The sequence below is a fragment of the Sceloporus occidentalis genome, unplaced genomic scaffold, assembly GCF_023333645.1.
Source record: "Sceloporus occidentalis isolate IW3139 unplaced genomic scaffold, rSceOcc1.0.p SCAF_4, whole genome shotgun sequence".
In the NCBI taxonomy this organism is placed as follows: domain Eukaryota; kingdom Metazoa; phylum Chordata; class Lepidosauria; order Squamata; family Phrynosomatidae; genus Sceloporus; species Sceloporus occidentalis.
Window position 1 is genome coordinate 97,434,410 of NW_028316984.1, and position 23,829 is coordinate 97,458,238.

Sequence of the window (23,829 nt, forward strand, 5' to 3'; positions counted from 1 at the left end):
GTTTTTAGTTCATTTGTTTAACTGCAAATATTACAAGGTTTGGGACAACAGACCTGCTGAGGATTTCTCTCTTTAACAAATCAAAACTGTGACTAGATCCCACAGATCCATCTGACCAGTAACTTTTGGATGCTTCCAATGATGTTTTTGTAGAGGTCATTTTCCTTCATCATGGGATGTGTTTCATTCTGTCTTTTCTGCTGCTTGAAAGTTTACATGGGTTGAAAGTAAGTGAAAGGTGACTTTTGCTGATTTCCCCCCTTTGTTTTGTCACTCTAGAAGCCCTTCCTTTTTCATCTTCTCTGGAGGGGTAGAGGAATCTTTGGAATAGCATGTGAAGCAATGTAAATGGCTGCAGAGCAAAGGTAGAATTTGTATAAATCACTTCCCCTCCTGCCCACTTTCCACACATGATAGCCTCCATTACATAACAGAGTGGTCTGTCGGCAGAGCAACACAATTGTCATGCAACCTCAAATTATTGATTATTTTTTATTTTTTTATAAATGAAAATGGACTCTCTCCAGTAAATATGACTTCAGTACTTCACTGCAGCAATCAAGTTCCAACCAGAAAAACACTCTGTTTTAAATAAGTGGCAAATGCCTTATAGTTGGTGTTTGCTAAAGCAGGAAAGACTATAATTAAAGGATCAGTTCACTAATATATTGTAAGCTGAATTTTGATCTATATTTCCTTTCCTTAATGTTCTAAAATTGGAAGGTAATATCAATGGAAAAATGTAACTGAATGATTTGTTTTTATTGCTCATTTATAGTTAATTTCCTGTACTAGTAGTATGGGGGGAAATGATTTAACTGAGAGTCTAGTGTGAATTCCTTACAAGAAACCAAAAGATAAATAGTGGCTGACTCCCTGTTGCCTAAAGGTTTCAGAGTACAGACATAGCTGTTTTAATAAAATCTCTGAAATCTTCCAGCGAGGAAAGTGTGAGAGCTGTATCTGCTGCTCTTCAGCTTCTTTTATGTGGATTGTATCTAAGGTGGTGGATTACTTCGATAATGATTTTAACAGTCATGGTGAAAATTGACATGTTATCCTCCATGTCTGTTCACATCCACATGAGGTCCTCATGGTATTGTCAATATGCAGACAATACTTAGGTTTTTTTCCTCTTTGACATCTCATTCAAATAAGGGCATGAAAAGTGTTTGACATCTGTAATGGTTTGTAAGAGGGCCATCCAAGTGAAACTCAATACTGAAAGGACAGAAGAACTGTTGATGGGCATATTGTTTATCTAGTGTAGTGGTGGTTATCCTATTTAGGGCAGTGTTCAGTTAAAAATATAACATAGATACTCGAGTAACCTTGGTGGCATAGAATGTTTTACACCAGCTAAACAAGGATAGTTTGGCTATCATGACCAGCTCTCCAGTAGCATTCAAATTAGACTCTCATAATGGGTTAAACGATGTGGATCTGACTGTGGAGATAGTTCAGAAGCTGCAGCATTTTCAGAACATGGCCAATGAACTGTTGTGGCTAGGCAATGGGAACTTATTGGCCAGTTCTTAAAGAAATGCATGATCTGCTTCCAAACAAAGTGTGATGTGCAACTGAGGGCCTTATGGGTCATCCACTACAGGGGTGGGAAAATGCAGCCCCAAGTTCTCAGATCCCAGGGGAGGGGGGATCACAAAAATGGCCCATTAAATGCCCTCATCCACTGGCTGGAACAGTGATGGGTTTCAAGACACATCTCAGTTCATCACACATGGGGGGAGAAAACAGAAAGTAGCCAAAACATTAGGCAATAAACCATGAAATTTGAACAAGAAATTATTTACCGTAACTTCTGGGGTGCATTTTGGCTAGTTTTGAAACAATGATGTGAAACTGTGGCCAACCACAGGGGCAAAAATAATCTGCCACCCATATGTTACTATCTCATAAGACTGCATATACAGTCAGGTCAACCTAAGGGCTCCAAGGAGTATCTTGATTGTTTAAAGCAGGTATAGAGGACTTTTCTGTTCTCCATCTAGTCTGCAAACTTCTAATGTTGTTATCTCCAGTCAGCAATCAGAGAAAAGAGAGCTTTGCAAGACTAGCAAAGATAAGGAGGGCTTGGATAAAAAGACCACATTAACACACATAGGAGACACAGTTGGGAAGTTTTTTGGTTAGAGCTTTTTTATCTTTGGCATGGAAGAGGGCAAGGATCTTAGTATCAGAAGACTCACCTGCCCTCCATTGATGCCCAGCCCCAGCCCACCTGTTGAGGAAGTTCCACATGATGGCAGTAAGTGGGATCCAGATGGGCAGATGCCACTATATCATTCATGCTGCTACACAAGGGTGAGACAGTAATTATAAGCCCCACATTGGGCCGGATCCAAATGCTACAATCCTCAAGACCCCTAGGGGTGCAAAGGGGGTAAATGTGCACACAGGCTTCAGTCCTACCCACCCCAAAATAGATCATCCTCACACTGCCAACCCAAAAGTTTTGACAAGGATAAAACACCCACATTTCAAAAGTAACAATTCATAATAGGACATGACTACATCAGAATCTACACATATAGCTCAAGTCAAGGGAAGAAGAATGGAGAAGCTCATTAAAATAACACTAGCTGGAATCACAATCAGAGAACACTTTTGAGGTACAGAGTACTTGAACCCCTGCAGCCAGCAAACGGCAACACCATTCTTTAAATGAAAAAACACATTGCATAAAACTGAGCTGCCATTTGCAGGCAGAAAAGCTATTGCCATGGAGTTCACTTGTGAATGGAAATGTATAGATTTGAACTATGCTTATACTCAGTAGGACAATGTCGAAATTGGTAAGAACTACATCTAGCCACACCTATTTGTTGACCCTGTCAACTCTTAGATGTTCGCCATGCCTATAACTCCATCCACTACTGAAATGGGTGGGACTCTTCACAGTTTCAGTTCATCTGTTAGCTTTTTTTTTTTAATCTCCCACTCTAGGTCAAAGCAGGAATGGGAACTTTGCAGCCCTCCAAATATTGTTGAACTGTAATTCCAGCATTCCTCACTGTTGACTATGTTGGCTATAGATCTTGGAAGTTGCAGTGCAACAACATCTGGAGAGCCAGAAAACTGGAAGTCTTCTGTTAAAGATAACGATATCTCTAACATGTTACTGGTGATGGGGTGGCCTTTTTTGTTTTTATTCTAAATGCAACAACTTGTATCAGCATTATATTTTTAGAGTAACAAATAATGTTTACTCACTGTGCCTAAAACATCACTTTGGTGGGAGGGTCATGTGGAAGTGTGTGTGTGTGTGTGTGTGTGTGTGTGTGTGTATGAAGTGCTTTTATAGAAAGCAATTTTAAAAATGTAGTAGTAATTCACCAGAGTGGATTACTTTTTTCACACTACTACAGTGCCTAACTAGATGAAAGTACTTTTTCAATTATCATTCCAATCTCTACTTTTGAGTTTAAGAAGGAAAAGAAAATTGCTGTTTACTTTAAAAAGAAAATATTGAAAAGCGATGTCTTTTCTTTTTTCTTTCCTTTCCTGTAAAAAGTGGATAGTGCAGTTTAATCCATAGGATCATAGAACTGGAATATTAATTAGAATAGTGCCTGACTTATATCAAAGTCCAGGCATTTGGCTAAAAGTTTTCTGGACCAGCTTTCAGCCTTTAAGTAAAACAGAATCTGCTTTAACACTCACCTAAAACTTCTGGTCAAAATAGGTTTTCACATTAGTTAGTTGTGCAGAATGTTACAGGATTTCAGTCAACCACGTTAGTTGTGATGTTCTAGGTAGCCATTTTAGTTTTGGGTCATGTTTAATTGGGAAATATATCCCCAGAATAAAACTAGAATGAATGCTTTGAGAGAGGGGCCATAGCTCAGTCGGAAGGCATGCAGTTTTTTAAATTTTACTTAGAATATTTTTATATCTCCCTTCACCAAATCAAATTCCAGGTAAGATCTATATCATAATAGAAAACACATGTTTTATATACATCCAGTAAAGTCCAAGTTTCTGTCCTAGCCATTATCAGGTATGATTTTTGGTAATATGTTCAGTACAGAGGTCTTTCTTTCAGATGTAGGAGAGTAAAGTTTATAATACCAAGCTAGATGACAAAAATCCATGATCTGCCTTGAAGTTAAGGCAGCCTCCTGCATAGGCCAGTATTCTCCAATGTAGTGCTGACCAAATATGCTGAAGTACAGTATCATCCTTAGGCAGTATGGACTGGGGAAATAAGTTTGGGAAATGGTGACTTCCACTTTCTTCCATATTTGTTCTGACTTGTGCCTTGTTCAAGGAAGCATTCCTCACACTATATCAGGATAAAAGACAGAACCTGTGACTTTTTAGAATAAGCTCACTGAGAATGTTTTCCTATTCACTATACAATAAGCCTCCACATTCTGTGGGGTTAGGGGCACAAAGCTGGAAAAAATGCAAATAAAAACACACTCTTTTTTTTAACCTGAAAGAACACCTCTCCAGAAACCTCTGGGTCCTCCAGCACAATTCTATTGTCAACATCCACTAGAAGCTGACCACAGAACTGTGCTGGGGAACCTACAAATGCCTAGAAAAGTGTTTTCTCTAGAAATCTTTAAGTCTCCCAGCATGACTTTATGGTCAACTTCTAGCAGAATATATTAATCAAATCTGTAAATAATCAAATCTACAAAAGTCAAAGCCACAAATGTGGAGGGCTAACTATACGCAGAATTGTCCACCTATGAGTGCCTACAGGATTACTGCATCTAGCCATCAGCTCTATGTCTTGCTATTGTGTGCCTGCAAGTTGTTTCTGATTTATGGTGACCATTCCTGGCAAGATTTGTTCAGAGGGGGCTTGCCATTGGATTCCTATGAGTCTGAAAGAATGTGACTTGCCCAGGATCACTCAGTGGGTTTCCATGACCAAGTGGGGATTCACAACCTGGTCTTAGAGTCCTATTCCAGCACTCAAACATATCTATCCTCTTTTGTAGGGTAATAATTCTGAACGTTACACGAGTGTAAATAAGAACAAATAGTCTAAAGTTATTCTAGTTGGTAATCTGAGTCAATATATAGTAACTGATTTTAATAACATTTTTGTGGGTCAGAATTAATTGCTTTCTAACAATGTATGGAATCCAATTTTCTTTGCCCTGTAAGAATGATACCAACATATGTAAACACAACAGGGGTTGGTGTGCCACAGCCTAGCCTAATCTAGAGCTGGCTGAAACAATGGAAATATCTTTCTGAGTACATTGTGGGTTAAATCCAATATAGTTAAAAACATCTGAGTGCAACCACAAATATGCTGGTATTCAGTTGTGCTATGAAAACAGTTTTATGTCAAATTCAAGTTGGACTAATACAGTAAACTGCTAGTACAGTTAACCCTTCTTAAGAAAGGTTGTCCTTAAGAAGCCTATTGTTGGGGAGGGAACAACACTGTGTTCAATTGCTTAAGGCTGAAAAGTGCTTCAGGTACAAAAAGAAATTATCTGCTGTTAACAGGATGCTTGGCATTTAAACAATACTTTTTATCCTATGCATTGGCTATATTCTAAAGCCCTATAACTTAATGTAAGTACCTAGGCAGTTGTTGTGTCTCCAAGTTGTTTCCTTCTTATGGTGACCCTAAGGTGACTCTATCATGTGGCAGGTTTCTTCAGAGGGGTAATATTATATATATATATATATATATATATATATATATATATATCTCCAACCTCTCCCATTTAAGGATCGAGGCAGGTAACTGCAAAGAGAATTCCGAATACAAATCACAAAAATAATAACAAAACAGTCCCCCAAAACCCCCACCTTTCTACCCTCCCTCCAACTTTCTTACAGTTTTAGTAAAGCCCTAATCAGATGGTGCATTCACATGATACCGGACATCACCACCAGAAGTTCACTGGCTTAATTGGTGCTAATGTTCCAAGTCCCTCAACAGCTAGGGCTCCAGTGCTAATGGAGGAAAACTGTATCTTGCTTTCTCATCTGTCCCAGTCACTTCATGATTTGCCTGATATTTCTGTTATATTCAGTATTTTGTGTGTTAGGTGAGTAGCTAAACTAAACCAGAAGACATTAGGTTGGTAGTTTTACTGAGGTTGCAGGGCTAGCAATGGATTCACACATAAAGATATTTGTGTTTCCATCTATTGTACTGTTTAATTTTTTGCCACATCTCCTAGAATAGTGCAGTCTAATGCACAAAGGGGGAGGGCTGCTCTAAGACCCAACTGCCTTAATCTGGTCCTGCTGGATAGACTCCCTGTCTTAGACACTTATTTCTGTTGATTCTTTGCCTGAACTCCTATCAGTGAGGACTTACCAGGGTGCTTTCATCCAGTCCACAAGCAAGAAGGAGATATGACAGATAAGAACAAGATCTTTCCTCTTCAGTCTTCCCTCTTACACAGTGGTTGACCTTGAGTTAATTAACTGTGTGCTAGGAAGCCAAAAGATAAAAGTAAAGAAATCCATGATGCTTCCTTTATTCTTTTGCCCAGAAACATTAACCTGCCTTACTGACAAAAATACTGGTGTTCCACACTCATGCTTCTGCCAAATGGTAGGCGGTTCGGAGAGCAGCTGTCACCAGTCTAGAACAAGGCTTAGGAAATGGACGGTGGAAACAAGTGCACAAACTCATTGCTTTTTGGATACAGTTAAAGTATCTTGGTACAGCATAGGGCTGTGAATAAAAACACTAGAAGACCTGCATGATGACTGATGAACTGCTGGCATTCTGTTAGTTGTATATGCAATCTTAAGTCCAATTACCATCTATGTTTGCCTCCCCTCTCTTTTTTTATCAGCCCTATTTAGCCCTAATTTTGGGCCCAGGCCAGCGCAACGTGCCTGTCTCTACTAGCCCAAAGTTAGAAGAAGGTGCATGTCTTCCATCAGCGTAAATATGGGTCACTAGACACCAGTGCTCTGTTACTGACTTAAGAAAGTATGGGTTGGGTTAATAGAAAAAAAAGTTCAGCCACGCTGACACCTCCAATCTCCTAAAAAGAGAATGAAGGGAATATTTTGCTGCTCAAGTACGATTTCTTATATTTGTGTCCAGAAATACTTTTCCTTGAATTATATGTAGTTTATGCCCAAAATGTGCAGTGGACTTAAGATTTAGATGCATTTTAAGGAATGGGTTTGTGGGCTTTATATAGTTCCCTTGTGGCCAGCCTCCTGGTTTCAACTGAGAGAGAATTCCAAACCTGTGTAGATATTACATATGTCTAGTAAACTGTTATTTCACAATGTTTACTGACAGAGTGCAGCACTATGAGTGGAATTTCTATGCTCTGTACTCTTGCATGCTTGTTTGGCAGTCTGCAATGGAAAACAAGGAGCAATTATGTACAAACAACACTGTAATGGAAAAAAATGGAAGACAGTATTTTTAACAGTGCAAGCCAGATTTTACAAGAGAGCCTCCCCTTCTCCCTCCACTTCTGGAATAAATTCAGCCCACACTAATACCTAATATGAAACCACAGTTCTAGGACTCCATCTTCACAGCCAGCTGGAAGTGACCAAAACAACATCTGTTGCGTGTAAAATTTGAAAGTGTTTTCTCATTCTGTCAAATTTTTCTCTGAAATCAGATAGCAGTGCAGTTACTGTTTTACAGCCATTTCAAGTGAATAAACGAGACAGCTAACTTGTTTGCTTTGGTACTTCAGCAGAACTGCATGATAATTCATTATTCTTATGCCAGTTCTGAAAATATCTGTTTTTTTCTGCAATTTGTTATGTCACTTTTTTCATATGCCTCTAGATCCACTGTTGTCATGATTCCATATTACTCAGTTTTTAAGAGATGGTCAGTGGAGTCTATGGTTAACCACTGTCCTAAATTGCCCTTTTTCTTTTTAGAGATGCAAAGTGTCTGGAAATATTGAAGTCATGAGAGGAAAAACTGTTGCAGAGGAGCAGGGTCAAGAAAATAGGGATATTTGGGGAAGGGAAACAACTGAAATATATCTAGTACACATACTTTCTTATCAAACCTGAATTTAATTTGTCACTTTAAGAAATTGGAATGTTTTATATAACATGTAGATGTGTCTACATGCACATCAAGCAGTACAATATATGTGACATTTTAAAATATGCATGCCTTACTTTTTCTGAAACCAGATTAAGGAAAGCAGTATCAGTGCTAGAGTTAAAGCTGAACTAGAGTTGCTTCCAGAGGTACCTCGGTTTTATGTGAGTTTTTCAGGCTATGATGCCATATTCTAGAAGAGTTTGTTCCTTACGTTTCTCCAGCAGCTGTGGCTGTCATCTTCAGAGAATGCTGGCACAGAAGAGGGTGGGATATATATACTGTTGGTTGAGAGGAAGTGATTTGCATGTTAATCTGTGTATTGTTCTGTGTTGAATGGCAAGGTCTCAGGGTGTCTATTTAATTAATGACCTGTTGTCTGCTGGGAAACCCCCCTCCACCTGGGTGATTTTCATTTGCATTGGCTGGGTCCTGGTTTTGGTGTTTTTCAGGACTGGTTGCCAAACTTTGTTTACTTTAAGGTTTTCTTCTTTCATGTTGAAATTATCTAGGTGAAATTGTCCTGGCTACCAGTCAGGGCCACCATAAGTTGAAAATGACTTGAAGGCACACAACATACACACAGATTATACAAAAGGAACCTACAGACCTCTGTACATTTACACAGTTGTCCTAACCCCTCTGTATGGCCTTCTGAAGGAGTAAGGGTGAAATGATGATGCCCATCCATATGCAAAGAGGATCCATGATGACTTGAGCCTTCATTTACACTAGTGCAAAACTCTTTGGGCCTAAATCTAGCTCCAGCAATATTTCCATCACTGATGGGAGTTGAGTTTCTACGTCAGTCTCAGGTTGGTATAGCTAATTTCATCCCTCACTGGCATTACAGAGGCGAGGGATGCTAAAATTAACATGAAGTGATACGAAATCAGACAGCTTCTACACAAACACACAGAAACCTATTTTGCCCTGTGAAGTGGTTGCTTTGGTTGGCATGCATAGCTTTTTGTGGGTTTTTCAGGCTATGTGGCCATGTTCTAGAAGATGTTCTTCCTGACGTTTCGCCAGCATTTTGCCCTGATTGGTTTCATCCAGCAACTCTTTGAAAGTGGTACATTTGTTATCTCACATGCAATTTAACTCCACTTTGAGCACCACAGAACTCTACAAAGGCCCTTATGGTGTCTTAAAGGCTGATAAATTTACATAAACTTTTATAGCCTAGAGACCACCACAAAAGGTGGTGTTACAGTACAGGTACCACTGGCCTTCCTGGTTGGGTGATTCAGGGAACTGTAGTGGCAACAGGAATGTTGCACCCACATACTCACTGTCAAAGCAATAAGTAGTAGCCTGTTATCATGCTCGATTTTTATGCCAGCTGATAATAATGCCCAAGATCAAAGCTAGAAATGTGAGAAGATAAATCTTAGGGCTCTAACTATTAAAAGGATAGCTGTGTGGATGTAGTTCCAGACTATTGATGTGATTATTATTGTACATATAATAATAAATTACAATAGAAGTGTGATAAATTGAGGAGGTACTAAGAATATTCAAGGATAGCCCTGTTGGCTGTGCAGCAAAATACAACAAAATACAAAATCCACAAGCAGTGAAAGCTTAACTGGCTTTTTTATCAGGCAAAGATATTAAAAATCATACAGGACAAAAATGGTGACCTACATTCTGCCTGAGATGTTGTCAGTTAAGATGGTATTGAGGGATTTCAATGCAGGCAGAGTCTGCTTTCCTTATGGGCCATGTAAGGACTAGAGACCAAGAACAATAAAAGGCAGGTAATAAAATTTCATCTCCCATTAGAAACAGAAAAGTAACTTTTCTTGAGATCCAGCTGTCCCTGTGCTGTGCAAAGCTAACTGCTCATTTCATAGGCAGAAAACATGGGATTTCTCATGGAGTCTCTGTACTGTTATATCAGGAGGAACTTTTATGTGCACTATATGTAAAACCTGCCAAATTGTAGTCCTAAACTGTAGTCCAATAAAAGCATTTTACCATTGCTGGAAGTAGAAAACCTCAAAGAGTTAATTAAGTTCCAGTCCTGCAAAGGGATCTTGTAGCACATTCAAGCCTAAGAACTTTATTGCACCCGTATTTTTTACCGTTATGGGAACTGGAGGAGGACGCTCGTGTCCTCCTCCAGTTCCTATAACGGTAAAAAATATGGGTGCGATAAAGTTCTAACTGAGAGAAAGAAGTCGGTACATAAGATATTGTACATGCATATATAATTTTTAAAAGTTACCACTTTAAACACAATAAAACATTTACTTCTGTAAACAAATCCAGTTGGTTCCATTTTAAATTTGTTACAAATTATTCACGTCCCCATATTACAAGCACATGCAGATAACATTCACCTAGTTTATCAGCTACTGTCTCCATTGTTTCTTCCATTTCATCAAATAAATCATTAAATCAATTAACTTCTTAGAAAGTAAATTACCTTTTCCCCCTTTTCCCACTTTTTTTATACTGAATTCTGTTCTTTCACTGTGCTTATATACTAAACAAATATATATTAATTTTGCTTACATTTGTATTCCTTATCCATTTACCACATCATCTATTTGTTCTTTATTTGTTTTGTCCTTATACATTTAAATAGACCATTTCTTCTGGGCGTGTGTAAAAACAAAAATGTTTTGGATAGAGATAAGATATAACAGATAATTTTTGAAATTAAAATTAAGTTAAAACCTGAATTCTTTCTCCTCAATATAGTGGATGTTAAAGAAGAAAGAAAGCATCTAAAATGTATATTATACTTAATAACAGCTACAAGAAAGACCATTGCACACAAATGGAAAGATTCTGAACTCCCAACAATTGATGAATGGCTTATGAAAATGTTGGATATGTTACAATTAGATATATTAACAATGTTAATTAGAGGAAAATCAATTGAGAAATGGATAAAAGATTGGGTAGCATAAGGTTTCATAGACAAAGGCCTAATTTTCACTGCAGAAATAAAGGCCTAATTTCTACTGCTCAGTCCTATGGAATCCTGGGATTGGTAGTTTGTTGTCACACCAGAGCTCTCTGACAGAGAAGGCTAACTATCTCACCAAACTACAAATCCCAGAATTCCATAGCATTAAGCCATGGCAGTTAACGCAGTGTCAAATTGCATTTACACCAGAAGCATGGAGTACCTAGGAGTACCTAAGAACAGACATTTATATCCATAAATGAGCAGGTTTTGTGTGTAAATAGCAATAGAAATACAAAACTGTTGATGAGATGATAAACTAAGTTTCAACAATCAATGGTCATTGAGAGACAAAGGTGGGAGGAAAGATATTCCCTAAAGCCAAAGTAGCTAACCATATGGATGGAGAGAGTTATTTCAATGTTGTACGCTGCTGGATGGGAACCAGAAAGGAGATGTGATAAAATGGGCATGAGAGCCCTCATGAGGCTGGGGTGTTACTTCATGTTATAATATGTCCACTATGCCAAGAAAACATTGTCTCTGTTCAATGGGCTGGAGTTTGTGGATATAGTCCAGTTCTGCTCTTTCTCTTTCCAATGAGGGAAGAAACACCATTCTCGTCTTCTACTGACTAATCTTGTTTGTTCATCCTGAAGGAGCAGCAATAATAAATGGAAAACCTGGCAACTTGTAACCTCCCTGGTGGGGATGGCTTTGGTTGATTTTATTTTTCAGTAGGGGACTCTATGTTCAACACTGAGCAATTCCATGTTCTGGATCATGATCACTGAATTATGACACCAGCAGCAGTGTGATGTCTTCATTTCTTTGAGGAAATTAGCCAACAATGTTGATCATTAGCTATTCAAACTTTGTTGGCATAAACTGTATGGATACAGTACAAGACTTCTAGGCATCTTGATGAGAAGTTTTGAGGGGGGGGATTTTGGCAGTTGTTAAAAGGAAGAGGAGGGAGGAAAGGACTGTAATTAGAGGAAGTATAAAATTGTACACATAAATAACAACACTAGGAATTGATTGATGAGCATCTGCCAGTTTGTTTTTTTCAGGGTCCTGTTTCAACTAATAAGGAGGATCACATTTCATAAGATCTTCACAGGAAGAGATACATTAGCCTCTAAAATAGTCTTTGTAAGGGTTGTAAATTGTACAGTTGTTCACTTATAGGTTGTTTCTACAGTTTTACATATGGGGATGCGCGTGTTCAGAGGACAAGCAGGACCTCATAAGAATCTCTGAGATACTTAAGAGCTTTGTCAGCAACAGCTAAAAGGCATCTATCTTTCTTTGTTAAAAAGAGCTCTGCCTGTTACTTTTTTGAGAAATCATTCCTACCAACACACCAATCCTTCCTAATGGCAAACAGCACATTCTCCAAAAAAGTGTCATGGCTATGTTATTGAAGTTCTCATACTGGATCTCTGCAATTTCTGTCTTGTTGGCTTCAAGGGAAAAAAAAACCTTTTGCCAAAGATGACTTTAAGAAGCTAGAGTGAGTTTGGAGGTTGGTAACTCTGGTTTACTATGATATAACATGCCCTTTAGCACTACAGATTTTGTGGCATATAATATCTCAACACTGGTCCATCACTGGAGTTGTGTTTTAAAAAAAAACAATTTCTTGAGGTTTCAACACATTCTTTAAAGAATATTTATACAGTGAGCCCTTGGTATCCACTGGAGTTTGGTTCCAGGACACCCCATGGATACCAAAATTTATGGATGCTCAAGTCCCTATACAGTACAGATGGTCAAACACTAATCACAGATAAAGTTTCCATTCTGAACCGATGAGCTGAACATTTTCAAAGCCTCTTTAGTGCCAACCGAGTAGTCCAAGGCTCAGCTATTCAACATATGACACAATAATCGATGAAAAATGAATTGGACATAGCTTCCACTTTGGAAGAGACCCTTAAGGCCATACAACAGATGAAAAATGGCAAGGCAGACGGGATTGATGGAATTCCACCTGAAACTTGGAAACACGGAGGTCATGTACTCCATGCTAAACTCCACGAGCTCCTTCTGAGTTTATGGGGAAAAGGTGAACTGCCATCAGATCTCCAAGATGCAGGAGCAAAATCTGATTGCTCAAACTATTGAGGTATAACACTGCTCTCCATTGCTGGAAAAATCCTTGCAAGGATCCTCCTGAACAGATTAATTCCTGCTATTGCCGAAGAACTTCTCCTTGAAAGCCAATGAGGCTTTAGAGCTAATAGGAGCACTACAGATGTGGTATTTGCCCTTAGACAACTGCAAGAGAAATGTAGAGAGCAGAACAAAGGACTCTATGTAACATTTGTCGACCTCACCAAAGCCTTCGACACTGTGAGTAAAAAAGGTCTGTGGCAGATCCTGGATGCCCCCCCCCCCCCCAAATTCCTCAAGATGATTATCCTGCTACATGAAGGCCAGCAAGGTCAAGTCAGATATGGCGAAGCTCTCTCGGAGCCCTTTCTAATAACTAATGGTGTGAAACAAGGTTGTGTTCTCGCTCCAACTCTATTTACAATCTTCTTCAGCGTGATGCTCCAAAGGGCTACGGCAGATCTCTAAGAAGAAGACAGCATTTATATACGTTACCATACTGATGGTAGCCTGTTTAACTTAAGCCATCTGAGGACTTGCACTAAAACTCTAAACTATCTAGTCCGTGAGCTGCTTTTTGCTGACGATGGTGCCCTCGTTGCCCACACAGAAGCAGCTCTGCAGCACCTAACATCCTGCTTTGCAACAGCTGCAGAGCTCTTTGGGCTGGAAGTCGACCTGAAGAAAATGGATGTTCTCTACCAGCCGGCACCTCAGGAAGAACACTACCATCCCCACATCTCTGTAGGCAAATCTGTGTTTAAGTCTGTTCAGCAGTTCACCTATCTGGGAAGCATCATCTCCTCAGATTACAAGATTGATAAAGAGATCAATCACAGACTAGCAAAGGCATATAGCGCATTCAGAAGGCTTCACAAAAGAGTCTGGAGTAACAAACACTTGAGGCGAAGCACAAAAATCAGTGTGTATAGAGCCATTGTACTGTCTATTCTCCTTTATGGGTCTGAAACATGGGTCACCTATCGCCAACACCTACGACTCCTTTAACTTTTTCATCAGCGCTGTTTACGCACAATTCTAAACATACACTGGACTGACTATGTGACAAATGTTACTGTCCTTGAGCAAGCAGGGATCACCAGCATTGAGGCCATGCTATTGAGGATGCAGCTGCGCTGGGCAGGACACGTTTCTAGGATAAAGGACCATCGCCTCCCAAAAATAGTATTCTACAGTGAACTTGCCACGGGTCAGCATAAGAGGGGTGCCCCAAAGAAGAGATACAAGGACTCCCTGAAACAACATCTCAGGCTCGGCCACATTGATGATCAACAATGGTCCGCCCTGGCCTCGCATCGGGAGGCATGGAGACGCACTATCTACGATGCTGTAGCCTTTTTTGAATTCTCACACCGAACGAGTCTCGAAGATAAACAACAACGCAGAAAGAACCACAACCCGGAAACATCACCCAAGGAAACTTTCTGCTGTGCTTTCTGCAAGCAGACTTATTTATCTCGGATTGGCCTTTTTAGTCATCAACGCGCTTGTAGAAAGCACAGGATGAGTCCTTCCTGAATCTTTGTTCGCGAAGTAAAGCCAGAGAGCTTCTGTGTACTCTGACCCTGATTCTAAGTCCATGTCCTCAAATGCACCAAAACTGATTTCTGGACAGTCGTATACTAAACCATTATTAGATTTTCCTGCACCCATTCATCAAAGTCTCCACAATAATTCTGAGTTCTTTTCTTCTTAGAGGTTGACCTGTGGTCACAATCCCTAATTGTGAGTTACACTACATCACATAGGTACTGTAATAATATAGAGGAGCTTCAGAAGAGGCAAAGGGGAAAAATACTTACTGAAACCTAAATCTGATTGGTGGTACTAATGTGAGTAAGCCCATCAAATTAATTGTTGAAAGGTAAATCAACAATAATCTAAATTCCAACGGATTCATTTAGTCTACACTAGTTGGATTGCCAATGGGATTTATGCCTGAATCATAGCAACTGGTGTCTCCTGGATCATTTCTGGGATGTGGTATTAACATCTGGGCCTCCTTTTCTTCATATTCCCTATCATCACTCTGAAGCTGTGCTTGTCTAAGAGGGTGATCACACTGGCACATAAATCACCAAAAGCTGAAGCACTCATAATAAAGCCTAGCTAATTCAGGAGAACCTAGTTTTCAATTTCTGTCATGGTATCTCCAAGGAGCACTTCATTGGACTGTGGCTGGCTACTTTGGCTCTAAAACATTCTTCTTGTTTGTAGCTATTACCCATCAGATCTTTCCAGCAGATATTCTCTCTTGGTATATCTCAACCTATTGTCACTTTGGCTAAGAATCTACACCCTCAGTAAGTCCACCTTCCATAACCACATCTATTGTGTGCGTACATATTTCTCTATTCTGATTATATATTTTTCATATGAAATGACCACACAAACAACCCTGATTAACTCTGGCTCAGCTACTTTCACCAAGTACATTGCATCTTTTCCCTCTATGATAAGGGGGTTTGCTTTCCCCGAGACAAAGAAGAATTATGACACTGTAGATGGCTTCCCACCAAATCTTTCCAAGAGAAAATATAGAATGACATGGAGAGCATTTGATCAGGTCCTGTAGGATCAACTTTGTGCCATGAAAAATAAAGGATTCAAACAGCACTATACAGTATGTAGAACACTCCTTCTCTTTTCTTGGCTGCATGAATTACTGAGCATCACCACTGCCAAAGGGATTGATTGATCCACTTGAAAGAAACAATTTGCAGCACTAGGCTGAGCAAGATCTTTTCTAATCTCTTGTCTATATTGTACCCCCATCTGAAACTTCTTGCCTTGAGAGTTGTGGCCCTATAAAGGATTTTTTAAAAAATAAAGCACATCCCTGCCATTTTCACTTCATGCCAGATGTGTCAAACACTCTGGGCTGCTAGCAATCTAACACACTCTGCACAATGACTATGCTTCACCAACAACAAACCACTAGAGAAAAGGAATATAGAGGAGAAAAGGAAAGAAACACATTGTGGTTGCTAACAATTGCATAGTATATTGACCTGATTCACTTCCAGACTAAACCCTAATATGAACAGAAAGTGTATTTTCCAGTGACTTGCAAACCACAGAGTACATCTTATTCTCCACGGACTCCAGAAAATGGCTTTCTGAAACTACATACATATTGTCTCTTTTCACAGAAAGGGACATTATTGGAGAACTGTCATGGCCCATAGCAGGCATGTTCCTTTATGACTTTGTGGTCAAATCATGTGTAATGTATCAAGTTGAGCTATGAGAAATAATCCCACAGAAGCAGCATGACCATCACTTCTATGGTAGACACACATGTCTGTGAGTGTGACTGTTGTGATTGCCTATTGAACTGTATATTGGACAAACAACACCATTCTCTTTATTACTTATACCCAGAAAGCATTTAGAAATGTATTTTGTTTTGTGTTTTTTTTCTTAGTAGTAAGTGGAGGGATGGTAACTCTCCTCTATCTATCATGAAACTCTTTAAAAAGAAAAAAAGGATTGTTGATCATCTTTCAGGCTGAAAGTGACTGTGCTAGACTGCAAAGGGATGGCAGTTTTCTGAGCTAATTTCTTTTGAAAGTTTTTTAAAAAGATAATACCTTGTACAGGGCGTATCATGAAAGGCTATGGAACACCCTTAAAAACATGGGAGTGCCAACATATCTGATAGTCCTAATGAGGAATCAGTACTCAGAACAAGTGGCTACTGTCAGAATAGAACATGGAGAAATAGAATGGTTCCCAATTGACAAAGGAATCAGACAAAGCTGCATCCTATCACCCTACCTATTCAACTCATATGCAGAACATATCATAAGGAAAGCAGGCTTGGACATGGAAGAGGGAGGAATGAAAACAGGAGGAAGAAATATCAACAAACTGAGATATGCTAATGATACCATAATACTAGCAGAGAACCTCACAGACCTGGAACAACTACTAAGGAAGATCAAAGAAGAAAGTGCAAAGGCAGGCTTACTGTTGAACATCAAGAAAACAAAAATAATGACTACAAAGAACTGATATACATTCAAACTAGACAATGAGGAAATAAAAATAGTAAAAGAGTTCTCATATCTGGGATCAAACATTGATCGGAATAGGGACTGCAGCCAGAGGCTCAGAAGAATATTAAGAATGGGGAGGGTGGCTATGTAAGAGCGAGAAAAGATCCTAAAATGCAAAGACATACAACTCATAATCATACAAGTCATTGTATTCCCTGTTATCATGTATGGGCGTGGGAGCTGGACAGTCAAGAAAGAAGATAGGAGGAAAAGCAACTCATTTGAGATGTGCTGCTGGAGAAGAAGAGTGCTGAGGATTCCATGGACAGCCAAAAGAACAAACAAATGGGTCCTAGAGCAGATCAAGCCATAAATATCCCTTGAAGTCAAGATGACAAGACTTAGACTGTCATACTTTAGAAGGCATGAATAATTGGAATCATTGGAAAAGACAATAATGTTAGGAAAGGTGGAGGAGAGAAAGGTCACATGCTAGATGGTGGATGGGTTTTATTAAAGAGACCACGAATATGAGTTTGCAGGAGCTAGGCAGAGCAATAGAGGACGGGGGGGGGGGGGGGTGCTGGAGATGTCTCACCCATAGGGTCACCATGGGTTGAGAATGGCGTGAAGGCAGTTAACAACAACAAAGTTGCTGCCTTGCATATAGCAAAGGTATGTGTTGTCTTACACACCTTACATCTGCTTACTGAACGAAGATCACCATATCTCTTACCTCATCCTTAGATCTCAGCCAAACCTCAAGTACTTGCCAGGATGTGTTATCCAATCCCTTTAAAAATCTTGTCAGTTCAATACCAAAAGTGTTGCCCAGCTCTTTTTCTTCAGATGGCATTTCTCTGATCTTTCCATTCCATTCTATGTGGAGCAGAAAGAGTACTTGAGAGTGGTCGTGGCATCAAAATAGGTAATTTCATGGAACTAAGGGGAAATACACAGAATATTAAAGCACATACCCCAAGGAGGTTGCATCTAGAGTCTAGTTACAGAACAATATGCTAAATTCTAGCTGAATGCTACCCAAAATTATAGTCCATGTACTGGTGTGGGTCCACAAGTCATAGGCTGCCTTTATACAGTACATTTCCAGGAAACTATGGTTGCTACCACACTGTAGAATTAATAGAATTTGACACTCCATCCTATGGAATCCTGGGATTTGTAGTTTGTTGTGGCACCAGAACTCTCTGACAGAGACTGGTAAATAGCTGACAAACGTACAAATCCCACTATTCCATAGCATTAAGCCATGTCAGTTAAAGCAGTGTCAAACTTTGTTGTGCAACCTATGTGAGTACAATAATAACATGGAATAAATATGGTACTGGTCTCTGGCACATGTGGGGGTGGGAGGAACCTTCCAGTATGTCATATCAGATATATTAAGAAGCACTGTGCTAGACTACAGAATGTGTGAAGGCATATTTTAGTGGTGGAGCTCATGGGACTTTGCTCAAAGAAAAAGAAACCAGGTCTAACCCTTGGCATCACCAGCTAAGGGATCTAAGATAGCAGAGAAATATCTGTCCCTCATCAGAGCTTGGAGAAGTGACTTTTTTCCAAGTTGCCTTTTGCATTAGCTAGAACAGAGTGCCATTTAAACCAAGAACAGCATAACTTATCAACAATGATAATATGGCATCCTTTGATTAAAATGAGAGAAGATTTCTGAATTATAATTGTATTTATTGTCTAAATGCACATGTAATTTCAGCCTCAAAGTTGTATAATCGTTTCAAATCTGGTGATATTTTAAGAACAAAGCTGCACCTGAGAAGTTTTGTTAAGCTGCTATAGCTGTGATCTAGTTAACAGATTCAGTAAGCAGCTCCTTGCTATCTTGTATGTGCAGAACTTGAGAGCAGGAAAACGCTTCATGTAAAAGCTAATTGTTACATACAGCCCTGATTGGAATTGAAATATGTTGGCTAATATGTTAAGCGTGAGTGAAAGTTCAACAGGTGAACCATATTGTAAACATACATGCCAGCAGGAGGGCAGGGTTGAAGATAATATTAGAACCATGTGCTGTTCCATTTCTCATGAGGTTTTAAGGTCACAGCTCCAGCATCTCCCAATAGTCCCTAAGCGGGGGTGGAGGAAAATGTGTAGTGATGTTGTATGCCGTGGGGGAAGTGCAGCCTTTATAAATTTAGTAAGGTACACTCGGTACTTAAGAATAATGTTTTCAGCTGAAGAGAGGAAGAAGTTTCTTTTAATGACATCTGTTTTTTATCAAATAAAACTGCCTGTAAGTCAAACCTTAACACAATGCATGGAAATACAGTTGGAACTTACAGTGAACTGTAACTGAGCCGTCAAACTGAAAGATCAGCACAAAATCACCAAACATGATTTCTGGGTCAAGTAATTACAAATCATCTGATAAAAGCTTGCAAAAGCCTTCTCCTTCTTCTTTTCCTTCTCTTCCTCCCTCTTCTACTTTCCCAATTTAAGACCTGTGTGAAAGATATTCTAACTAGATACTGTTGTTCCCCTGAAGAGATCTTTAAGATCTGACAGCAACAAGCTTCTAAAACACATAGAGCCTACATATTTGCCCACCCCTTTGCTGGCTTTTATTGGAAAAAAAAGTTTCTTTCACTAGTGTGATTTATATACCCATTGCTTTGTGTGTCTTGGAAGGGGGAGTATAAATTTGGCCTTTGAACCTGCAATCAGATTTGCAATCCGATCTTTAACTCAAGTAGTGCCCCTTTGAATTCAGGTTCAGGGACTTGGGGCCATGTTTTGAAAGAAATTATACTCTGAACTACTCTTGTGTGTGCACTGGCTGATGGGTAAATAAGCCAAGCTCTTGAGGCTTGTAGAAGTGTTTATCAAATGAAAATGTATTGTTTCTGCAGCTGAAATTAGAAATGATACAATGCTACTGGTCATGCTGAATCATTAACAAAGCAGTGAATGGAGGGAAGATTTCAAGTGCCAGGCAGGCTGCTGTGATGATGCTAAAACAGTCTCCTGCCTTCTGCTGTTCTCTCCAAAATTAATTTTAAAAATTCTGTTAAAATGGCTTCTAGTCACAGACCCCAACAGTGAAAATAAAATCGTGTTTTACAAAGGGCTTTCAGGGACATATGTACAAGTCTGGCTTCTTCCCTCTTGACCTCCAAATCTCACATACACATATGCAAGCTCCTGCTTTTTAGAGATTTGGCAGTGATCAGATCCAGCCACATGAGTCTGCTGCTATTGTGTTTAAGGGACTCAGCAGTAAGCGTCATTCATGTCAGTGGAATTTACTGCTAACTTTAGTTTTAAGTATTTCTTTTAGAAAAACAAACAAAGCAGTGCAGTACACAATTATGTACCTTTCTGCTTCTAGCAGTCAATGACCAAATGTCTGTCTAAAATGTAAAAAAAAAACAAAAAAAAACCCACCTTTTTTGCATGGCAGACAATATATAAGGAGCCAAGTTAGCCTCCTGTGGGAGGGAGTTCCAAAGCCTAGGAGCAGTCAGGAAGAATGCCTGTCTTATGTCTTCACCAAACTTGTCTGTGAAGGAGGTAGGAGTAAGAGAAAGCCTTCTGCCAAAGATCTAAAAACTCAGGTGGAATGACATGGAGAATTACGCTCTTTCAGATAGTCTGATCATAAATCATATAGGGTTTAATAAGTCTTGAGCAGAACTTTGAATTGTGCCTGATGACTGTAGCCAGTGAAACTGTTGTAACAGGGGAATTATACATTCCTCGTCAAAAGCATTTTAGATCTGAAATTTCCAGTTTCCAAAGGCAACCCTCCATAGAGTGTATTACAGAAAACCAAATGGGAGGTAATCAAGGCATGTGTCACTATGGCTATATTTGGCAGGTGCAGCTGGCATACTAGTTTTAACCGTGCAAATGCTCTCCGGACCACTACTAAAACCTGGCCATCCAAGCTCAGGGCTGAGTCCAGCAGGGATGTAGCTTCAGCAAGGTATATAAAATTAGGACATTGCCACCATAATAATTCTGTCCCCCATGGATTTTTTCTTCAGTTCTTCAGTACCCAAATTTCCAGGACTGCAGCAACTTAAAATTTTAGTATTTAAAAATATAGTTTAGACATCTGAAGAAAAGAAGCCTGTAAATTTATAAAGATAATGCAAACACAGCCAATGTAAGAGTTCTAGGTGTGAGCAATTTTCAAATTCCTGCTCTCTGCAGTGACAAAATTTTGGGGGCTGAAGGAAATGTCATGGAGAAAGGCAGAATTTTTATAGTGGAGACATTTCCTCATCCCCACACCGCCACCATGCATTGCTATACCCTTGGAATCCAGGAGTACACTCAAGCTGGGTTTTCAAGGGGAGAATATCCAGCACAGGCTGAATTTATGTTCCCTTATGTACCTTTCAACTGACCAGAAGCACTTCTTTCTCATCTTGATCATGCTATAATTTGTTCACTTCACCCAGTCCACTGTCAATAGACATTGGTTTAGCAACAGCACAATTTCCTTGAAATTATATGGAAAGGAGACACAGTATCACAGGTGACAGGAACTGGTGAAACCAAACCCCTGTCTACAGACCATCTGTCCCAGTGGTTTTATGTAAAATGGCACAAGGAACCTTGTTCAATTGGCCACAGGCCAATAATAAACAGGAATCACCCAGCACATCTTCTGAGCCTTCCCTTCAAGTCCCATCTCAGAGATGTGGTCCCAAAGTATACCATGGTTGATGGTACCCAAATCTATTGAGAAGTCCACCAGAACAAAGAGGGACCCTATGTCACTCCCAGACTAAATTACTGGTCAAAGTGATCAAGCCTGTTTCTGTTCATGACCAGTCCTTAAGCCAGATGAAAAGGGATTTTGATAATCCATCTCATCCAGAAGCCACTGGAGCTGAGAGGTCACCTCATGCTTCAGTACCTTGCAAAAGAATGGGATATTGGAGACTGGCCTACAATTATCTAGTATGCTGAGTTTCAGGAATGTCTTTTTGCATTAAGGCCTCACCATCAAGGAAGGCCAGGACCCTGTATAGCAGTAATGAGGTATTCAGAGCTTCACTTGCCCACTCAGCCATTCTCGCTGGGCTGTTTTAATGAAGAAAGAAGGGTAAGGATGCTTCTTGTGTGGCAGAGCATCATAATAATAGGCCCCTGGCCACTCAAGACTGCTTTGCTGGATGTCTTGATGTGGTGGTGAGAAGAATAATGACTGTAGTACCACTGCTATAGACGAGGCCTTCCACTGGGCCTAGGAACCAACATTGAGTTGGATCTCCTTTCTTCATTAATGCTCTAGTTTCTGCCCCCCTTATTTCATCAGTGCCAGCTCCCAAATAAATCCAGGGACTAGCTTAGTTCTATTTTGTTGTGAGTGGGGAACACTCAGTTGTAATAATGTTCACTGTTCTAGATTTTTCCACATGTTTTCCACAAGATTAGTTAGAAGCATAACCTCCAAGGCAGGGGTGGGCAAACTGTTGGCTGCAAGTGCATACTACCCCCAGGGCCATTTTTGTGATCCCCAGGGCTCCCAAGGAGTCAAAAGTATTTTTTGCAAAAAATATATTATCAAAAACATTTTTTCAAAAATATTTTATTGCCCCAGAATGCTCTCAAATGCACTCTAGGGGTCTGGAGAATGTTTCCACCATGGTTGGAGTCTCCCCTGGGTCAAAAACATTTTTTGCAATAAATTTTCCAAGCAAATGTTCTCAAAATGTCCATGAGGGCATGTGGTGCATTTCACCACACTTTGCGCACACACACCTTGGGCAATTGTCCACCCATGTTGTCCACCCATGTTCTGAGATGAGTAAGATACAACTATGTTCTTTAATCTCCAATTTCTGATAAGGCTAAGAAATTCTTCCTTCCATTGTTCTCCTTTTCTGTGGACCTCTCTCCTTTCCTCTCCCACTGCCTATATATAGTTTTGAGCCTGGTCTTAAACCTGTTTATTTTATTTAGAAGTAAGTTTCAGTTATTTCAAAGATATTTACTTCCTAGTAAGCATGGTAAAGTTTTCAGCCTTAAATTGACATTAACCTGCATTTTGATGAGCTCTTTGGTTCCACCTTGTATCTGTTGTTGTAATGCAAGTTTATTCACTGTAATTCAGCTTTGTTGTTGTTGTTGTTGTTGTTGTTGTGTCCCTTCAAGTCCTTTCTGACATCAGAAAGGCCTAAGTATGTAAGACTGCATGAGTGTCATTGGTTGGTGGTTGGTGTGTGCCTTTAAGTTGTTTCCGAATTATGGGGTCGCCTCAGGCAAACATATTACAAGGGTTTCTGAGACTAAGAGTGTGTGACTTGCATAGGTCACACACAGTGGATTTCCATGCCCACGCGGGGATCTGAACATTGAACATTCACTTCTAGAGTCATAGTCCAATACTGAAACCACTACTTGTTTATGTCTTCTGAAAAGTAAAGCTCATTAAATGCAGTAGTGCTTTTTGCAAGTTAAATGTATGTAAATATTGTACCCTCCTGAAACAGGAGCATTCCAAAAGTCTCCTTCGCTAGTAAATATGAAGAGTAACTTGTGCAAAGACTCCATTTTCTTCTTAGACTCTTCGTGAATTGTTGCTGAATCCTACATCAACAATGCAGAATGAATATTTCTCTGAATTCGCCATCATATAGACAAAATCTCATCCTGGGGCCGTTTCTGACCCCCAGTTTCCATACCGCTGCCTCGGAGGACGCTGCAAAGAGAGAGGCAGCTTCTGTACG

General features: G+C 39.7%; 1 protein-coding gene and 1 long non-coding RNA gene across 2 annotated transcripts in view; one reads left to right on the forward strand and one right to left on the reverse strand.

Moving 5' to 3' along the window:
- KCNQ1 (potassium voltage-gated channel subfamily Q member 1) overlaps window positions 1–23,829 on the forward strand; it is a 427,358-nt gene that overhangs the window by 348,286 nt on the left and 55,243 nt on the right. The window lies entirely within an intron of this gene.
- On the reverse strand, window positions 2,072–7,596 carry LOC149314383 (uncharacterized). The gene is made up of 3 exons (XR_016281122.1): window positions 6,320–7,596; window positions 5,571–5,737; window positions 2,072–4,303 (listed from the first exon to the last, which is right to left on the reverse strand). It is a non-coding gene; the product is annotated as an uncharacterized LOC149314383 (long non-coding RNA).